The sequence below is a fragment of the Rhagoletis zephyria genome, unplaced genomic scaffold (assembly GCF_001687245.7).
Source record: "Rhagoletis zephyria isolate East Lansing unplaced genomic scaffold, Rhagoletis_zephyria_1.1 Rzeph_scaffold_01281, whole genome shotgun sequence".
Taxonomy (NCBI): Eukaryota; Metazoa; Arthropoda; class Insecta; order Diptera; family Tephritidae; genus Rhagoletis; species Rhagoletis zephyria.
Genome location: NW_016158365.1, coordinates 89,266 through 97,694, shown reverse-complemented (window position 1 = coordinate 97,694; position 8,429 = coordinate 89,266).

The window sequence follows — 8,429 nt, the reverse complement described above, 5'->3', positions numbered from 1 at the left end:
CTTGGAAAGCGGTTTAAAAATTGGTTAAAAATAATAAAAACAATTAATTTTTTTGTTGCATAATTTGCCGTTTGGCTTGCTTTGTGCATTAAAACTGTTTTTGATTTTGTCGTTTAATTGTTTTTTGTTTAAACAGCCTTATTTAAAAAAAAAAAATAGGGGCGTGGAAAGCGGTTTAAAAATTGGTTAAAAATAATAAAAACAATAAATTTTTTTGTTACATAATTTGCCATTTGGCTTGTTTTGTGCATTAAAACTTTTTTTGATTTTGTCGTTTAATTGTTTTTTGTTTAAACAGCCTTATTAAAAAAAAATATAGGGACTTGGAAAGCGGTTTAAAAATTGGTTAAAAATAATAAAAATAATTAATTTTTTTGTTGCATAATTTGCCGTTTGAATTGTTTTATGTACTAAAACTGTTTTTGATTTTGTCGTTTGATTGTGATAAGAAAGCTTCTTAATTTTTGAATTTTAACCATGGTGATTGTTGTTTGTTTAAATTTCAAAGTGGTACATAAAGAAACCGGGTTTGCTTTTCTATTATATTATTATCCTTTTCTTCTAAAAATTATTGAACATTGAAAAAAAAAATTGCAAAAATTTGTTTTTAATTATTGTTTTTGGAATTTGTGTTTACGTATATTTAATGTTTTACATGTTTGTCAATAGTTGCCCTGAGGACGGTTACCGAAGTGTAATCGAAATATATAGGAAATAAACACCAAAAAACTTGTGTTTTCATAAAAGAATTTTTAAAATTGACCTCGAGCCGGCAAAACGCTAAATTAGAAGTAGAAAGGTCGCTTAAACCATCAGTATACAAAGACGGAAGGCACGCCGTAAGCATACAACAACAAAAATGGGATATGCGAAATTAAAGAACAATTATGACAACTTTAAAGCAGTAATAAACAAATTTCAATCTGCATCCAAAAATCTGGTAAAACTTAAGTCTAGCATCAAATTTCTTTTGAAATGCAGAAAATCGAAATTAATTCCTAACTTTATAAAGAATTCTACTAGATGTAAGAAATTATTTGTATTTGACTGTGACACACGTCCTGAAATGGACAGAACTTTAGCCAGACATACACATTACTACCACATAAAAATATTAAGTCTTCTGATCAAACATAAACATAACACATTAAGAAAACAAAAACAGAAGGTGGAAGAAATAGCAACAAAACTAAAGAAACAGCTGAGCGCAGATGACTTAAAAGAACTCATGGAGAGTGAGCAAAACATCGCAGATAAGCTTACAACAGCACTGAAAAAGCGAAAAGAATTTAAATATGAGAAATTGCGGAACAAACGAAATAATATCTTTGTCGACAACAACAAGCATGAAGATTGGTTTGTAAATAAAACGAAAGTAGAGTTCCCGCCAGACGTGAAATCATTGCTGTCGAAAGGTCCAAAGTTCGGGTTACCAATTGAGAACAAAAGATTCCCTCTTTTTCAGTACATCGCGGATGGAGAAGATCTGATACAAACTCTTAAGGACAAAGAGCAACAAGAAGAGGCGCGTACCAAATTATCATTCTTAATAAAAGACCACAAAACAACAAATAAGCAAAGTGCAATAGAATGTGCAATTATAGACACAGTGGAACGGACGCGGAAATTTCTGAGGAAAAATGACAACATTCGAATTTTAACATCTGACAAAGGAAACAAAACGGTAGCAATGGAAATAAATGACTACAAAAGTAAAATGGCAGATATATTATGTGACTTAACTACGTATAGAATACAAAGACAGGATCCCACATCGAGACTACAAAATAAAAATAATATTTTAGTCGACAAACTTTTTGAAATGGAAATTATTTCAAAAGCCGAACGGAATAAGCTCACCTCAACCACCGCGTTACCTCCAAGAATTTATGGGCTCCCTAAGATACACAAAGAAGGAACACCGCTTAGACCCATTTGCTCATCCATTGGATCGCCATCATATGGTCTATGTAAATATATTGTAAATGTTTTAAAAAACGTAACGGTAAACTTAGTATACAATATCAAGAATACGCTGGATTTCAAGCACAGGACAAACAACACTTACATTTGTGACGATGAAAAACTAATTTCTTTCGATGTGGTCTCACTTTTTCCGAGCATACCGATACAACTAGCACTTGACGTAATACAAGAAAAATGGACAATAATAAAAGAACACACAAGGATACCAAAACAATTTTTTATGGAAATAGTAAAATTTTGTATTCAAGAGAACAGGTACTGTAAATTTAACGACACGATATATACTCAGTTAAAAGGAATGCCAATGGGATCCCCTGCCTCACCTGTCATTGCAGATATTATAATGGAAAAGTTGTTGGATAACACGATTAAAAAATTAGAGACCACCAAGATTATTAACGAAATATGTAGTATGATTTATTTGCCATAATAAATGAAAATGAGGTACAAAATACACTGGACGCACTGAATTTCTTTCCACAGGAAATATAAAATTCACAATAGAATTAGAGGACAACGGAAAATTAGCTTATCTAGACTCCATAATAATCAGACAAGGAAACCAATTAAAATTAAGTGGTATAAGAAACCAACATCATCAGGACGAATCATCAATTTTAATTCTAAACACCCCAAACCGATGATAATGAATACAGCAATGGGCTGTATACGACGAATGTTGGAGATATCGGACGAAACTTACCACAAAGAGATGGAGAAAGAGATTCGATCATTATTAAAAAACAATGATTTCCCGGACAATATCATAAGTACATTATTAAAAAGATCCAAATCGCAATTCAGTAAGCATAGCTCAGAAAATCCTACAATATTTAAATCAGTAACTTATGTCCCTCATCTGTCAGAACGCCTGGCTAAATCAGACTGCTACAACAAAGATAGAATAAAAATAGCCCACAAACCCACAAATACATTAAAAAACATATTTAATAAAACGAAGTCAAAAATACCCGAATTGGAAAAGTAATGTTATTTATAAAATTCCTTGTAAAGGTAAAAACAACGAGTCATGTAACAGCCTATATGTAGGAACCACAAAATCAAAATTAAAAACTAGATTAGCACAACACAAATCGGACTTGAAACAATGTCAGCTTACAAATATCAAAAAAACAGCGCTCATGGCCTATTGTGCAGCTAGCGGCCACTCACCGAATTTCAACGATGCTGCGATTCTACAATAAGAACAACACTACAATAAGCGCTTTACCTTAGAAATGTTACATATAATAAACACACCGGCAAACATAAGACTGAACTACAAAACGGACACTGAAAACTGTGCTGACTTGTACAGACACTTGCTTACAAACAAATCGACAGTACCAAACTCCACGCCAAAGAGTGCGAACGTGTAAATTAATGTATGTATACATTTTGTTTTTAATTATTGTTTTGGGAATTTGTGTTTACGTATAGTTTATGTTTTACATNAACACAGAAAACTGCGCTCACTTGTACAGACACTTGCTTACAAATAAATCGACAGTACCAAACTCCACGTCAAACAGTGCGGACGTGTAAATTAATGTATGTATACGTTTTCTTTTTAATTATTGTTTTTGGAATTTGTGTTTACGTATATTTTATGTTTCACATGTTTGTCAATAGTTGCCCTGAGGACGGTTACCGAAGCGTAACCGAAATATATCGGAAATAAACACCAAAAAACTTGTGTTTTCATAAAAGAATTTTTNTGGTTTTTAATTATTGTTTTTGGAATTTGTGTTTACGTATATTTTATGTTTTACATGTTTGTCAATAGTGGCCCTGAGGACGGTTACCGAAGTGTAATCGAAATATATCGGAAATAAACACCAAAAAACTTGTGTTTTCATAAAAAAAAATTTTTATAATTGACCTCGAGCCGGCAAAACACTAAATTATAAGTAGAAAGGTCGCTAAAACCATCATTTGTGTTTTTCTGAAATACTGTTGGAAGAGGTGTAGTACAGCAGTTTCGAGCTTCTCAGCGGGCCCACTGTGCAGCTTCTACCTAGGCTCAAATTAAAGGTCTTGAATTGCACTTAGTGTTTGAGGGATATAAAATTGAGTGAAGGATGCACAGCTGCATGCAAATGGAAAAAAATGCAATAAATAATGCATTTTTTAAATTAAGGTGTTAATTTTTTTTTCGAATTTTGAATAGAGGAGTCGTGTTTCTCGTCTCAAAATCTATAATAAGTACTAGCATGATAAAAAATACATAAATTTTTTGTTTTTGAATAAATCCCGTGGATTTTGCATGTTTTTTTTCGAAGAACACTACTTATGACCAATTTTTTTAAGGTCATGTGGCCCCTGAGCCACAATTAAAAGGGATTTACTTTAGCTTTCAAAACCATTTTGTTTCATACCAAAATGCTGCTTCTGTCGAAAGCGCTACGATTAATTCGCTTGCAGTGTTCAAAAACCGGCTTGTGAAAGGACAGGAAATGTATTTTAAAATGCTGTGTATATTTTTCAGATATGAGTTCAGCGACAAATTTTATTACAAATGGCCAACTTCATATTATTTTGTTGTTATTTAATTTTGGTTCTTTTTTTTATAAAAATATTGTTCATTCTTTAACAAAGCCCGTGCAAATTCAAGTTTCAATCTTTGTGCAATATTTACAAAAAATTCAAGAAACTTTCGTAAAAATTTCTAACTTTTTAATTAGATCTCCTAGAAAAATTCTGAGTGTGCAGTTTTGTAGCCTATTGAATTTTAGTACAAGTTTCAAATGGCTAAAAATTACGGTTCTTTTTTTGTCCCATTTGCTTCGGTGCAACGAATACGCACAATTTATTTTTATATGGAAGAAAACCGAAACATCCTGGACAAAAAACATTCCAAAAAAATCAACTGTAGTTTTTAACCATTTGAAATTGGTACTTTGTTCTATCAGAATTCAATGGGCTCCAAACTGCGTACTCAGAATATTTCTAAGAAATCTATTTAAAAAAGTCAGAAATTTTTTTACACGTATTTTGTTAAAGAATGAACCATTTTTTATAAAAAAAAATAACCAAAATTAAATGACAATAAAAATAATATGTTAAAACTTGTCTAAATGGGGTGCGGCTATAATTATTTCGAAGAAAGCATTTTTTAATTCGCAATAAGTCTATAAGATAGTATTGAAATAGCTAATGCTAAATAAAGAAATAATAATAATAATAATAAACATAAATGAGAATTCAGCGAAGGGTTATGATTCCTAAGCGCGGCCGAAGGTCGCCTACGCAGAAACAAGTTTTGCCACTCTTCTCCGGCAACACAGAAAGGATAATTCTGCGTAGTAAGGGTTATGTTCCCTAAGAGCGGCCGAAGGCCGCCTACGCGGAAAGAAATTCTGCCACTCTTCTCCGGCAACACAGAAAGGAGAATTCTGCGTAGTAACGGTTATGATTCCAAAGCGTGGCCGAAGGCCGCCTACGCAGATAAAAGTTCTTTAATTGTAAAAAACTTAAAGTCTTTCACATTTATTGTTATTGGCATCACTAATTAAAACCTTCTCTAAAAGTAGTATATTGACAACACCAAGCATCACCATGTTTTTATTACACCTAGCTGCAAATAGCAGAATAACTTAGACGCCGGTTATAAATTCTTTTGTTACAAATTCAGTTAAAGTAAACTATGGTGAACATCTAGGTACCAATATGTGTTCATTTATGCATTTATTAACGTCACAAAGTTGAGTTGAATGAAATGGTTTTTTGCAAATAACTTTTTGAACGGTTTAAAAAATCAGTTTCCGCATTCGTATTCTTAATATTAGCAATAATACGCATCTTTTGATACTCCTTTCGATTATTTTGCATCAATTTTCGGCGGGGACCATGAAGTGCTCAATTACCATTGGATTTTTTTAAATCGTTCAAAGGGAGTGTGTTAATCGATAACAAATATCTGTGGGAAAAGCTGGGGAGACAGATTGCCAATTTGCTGTGGGAAATGAAATCTTTATTGACAGCAGTAAAATTTTGACAACCGCAGAATAACATATTATAAATTGAAGTGAAATTAAAATTTTTAAAACACATCTACCATCACTACCATCATTGATTGCAGTTCATCAACTTAAGCTCTTAATTAATTTAGTTTTAATCAATTAAAGCTTTGGAAACATTAAGGAAATGTCTTTAAAAGAAATATTGGGAAAATTTTAGTAGACGGACGGCAAATTCTAGTAAAAGGGGGATGAGGGGGGTAGAATAGGACCCACTGATTTCAAAAATAGCCCCGTTTTTTCTAGCAACCCTATAGTTCTTATACAATTTATTGTTAAAGTTTTCATATAAACGATGAATAAGATAGCAAAATAACATACAACTTGGTGCTACCAGACTGGAATTTTGAATAATAAAAGCGGATTTTTAATTCGGAATTTTCACTTAGTAGAATTCTCCTTTCTGTTTTGCGAAGAAAACGAGCTGAACACCGTTTGCAGAGAACACCTTTCTGCGTAGGCGGCCTTCGGCCGCACTTAGGGTTTATAACCCTCAAGCAGTAGAATTCTCCCTTCTGTTTTGCGAGCAAAAGGAGCTGAACACCGTTTGCAGAGAACACCTTTCTGCGTAGGCGGCCTTCGGCCGCACTTAGGAATTATACCCCTCAGGCAGTAGAATTCTCCTCTCTGTTTTGCGAAGAAAAGGAGCTGAACCCCCTTTGCAGAGAACCCCTTTCTTCGTAGGAGGCCTTCGGCCGCACTTAGGAATTATACCCCTCAGGCAGTAGAATTCTCCTCTCTGTTTTGCGAAGAAAAGGAGCTGAACCCCCTTTGCAGAGAACCCCTTTCTTCGTAGGAGGCCTTCGGCCGCACTTAGGAATTATACCCCTCAGGCAGTAGAATTCTCCTCTCTGTTTTGCGAAGAAAAGGAGCTGAACACCCTTTGCAGAGAACACCTTTCTTCGTAGGAGGCCTTCGGCCGCACTTAGGAATTATACCCCTCAGGCAGTAGAATTCTCCTTTCTGTTTTGCGAAGAAAAGGAGCTGAAAACCTTTTGCAGAGAACACCTTTCTTCGTAGGCGGCCTTGGGCCGCACTTAGGAATTATAACCCTCAGGCAGTAGAATTCTCCTTTCTGTTTTGCGAAGAAAAGGAGCTGAAAACCTTTTGCAGAGAACACCTTTCTTCGTAGGCGGCCTTGGGCCGCACTTAGGAATTATAACCCTCAGGCAGTAGAATTCTCCTTTCTCTTTTGCGAAGAAAAGGAGCTGAACACCGTTTGCAGAGAACACCTTTCTGCGTAAGCGGCCCTCGACCGAACTTAAAGCAAACAAATCGGGCGGGACCAACACCGCCTACGTCATGGGCAATATTTTTGCACAGGGGTTCGTTACCGTAAACTCTCATTGATAATAATACAAGCCCAGAATAAAAGTAGCGGTAAATTTGCATTTTCTTTTGTATTGATTTCCCCTGTATTCCTTTTTAAACATTGCCTTGTTCGTTTGTTTGCAACCATGTGTATTGTAAATATGGGTGCAATTCAATGTAATTTGCAAGTCGACAAAAGTTGAATTAAAGTGATTTATATACAAGATAAAATAAAATAAAAGTGTGTAAAGTATTAAGTACAGTGTTATGTGCATTTATATATATGAAAGTATGCAACAAATGCACTTTTTGTTAAGGAAACCAAGTGGAACGACTTAAGAAATTCTAACAACAAAATACTTATAAGCAATGATATTGTTTATATTTTTTATTTATACAAGTTAAGGACTGAAGGTCCTGAACAACAAAAAAAATTAAAGGACCAACTTGCCCTGGAATTAAAAGAGGTAAATTAAACGTTATAATAAAAGTACTTTATTGAGATAAATAAATAAGCCTAATTGACTATAGTAACACCCCGATGCAACTGCCGCTGCTCCGAGTTCTGCCGCCCTTTATAGCCTGTTCCGCTGCCGTTGTTCTATAGCCAGACATAGGCGACGTCAGTGAGCCGCCTTGGCCTTGAATTCCCACAGGTAACTTGGAATATGCAACACACTGATTTCAAAAACCGTGTGAAATGAAAATATGCTGACACCGCAGCAATGCCTAATGCATTGGCTCCGTTATACTAATGGTTGCGTAAGCATTAGCCATAGGTACTAACTGTGGTCGACGGTTCCCATAGGTGTCTGATAACGTTGTGCAATATTGCTGTTGCATGATATGATGAAATGCACTTGGCCTTGACAAAGGTGTAGGATGTCAATTATGTTGTGAACCACAATTATGCTGACATGGCGCACGTGTATTGCTGGACTGTGGGAATGCAACATGTTGGGTGACGGCGGATGTGTTAACTCCTCCCCCTTTAAAGATCTGCGTCCCGCAGATTAGATGGACGTTCTTCGGTTTTTGAATTAGCCTTGTTGTCAATGTTCAATGCAGGTAGGTGTATCTTCGCCGTAATCCTTCTCCAAATATGCCAAAGGG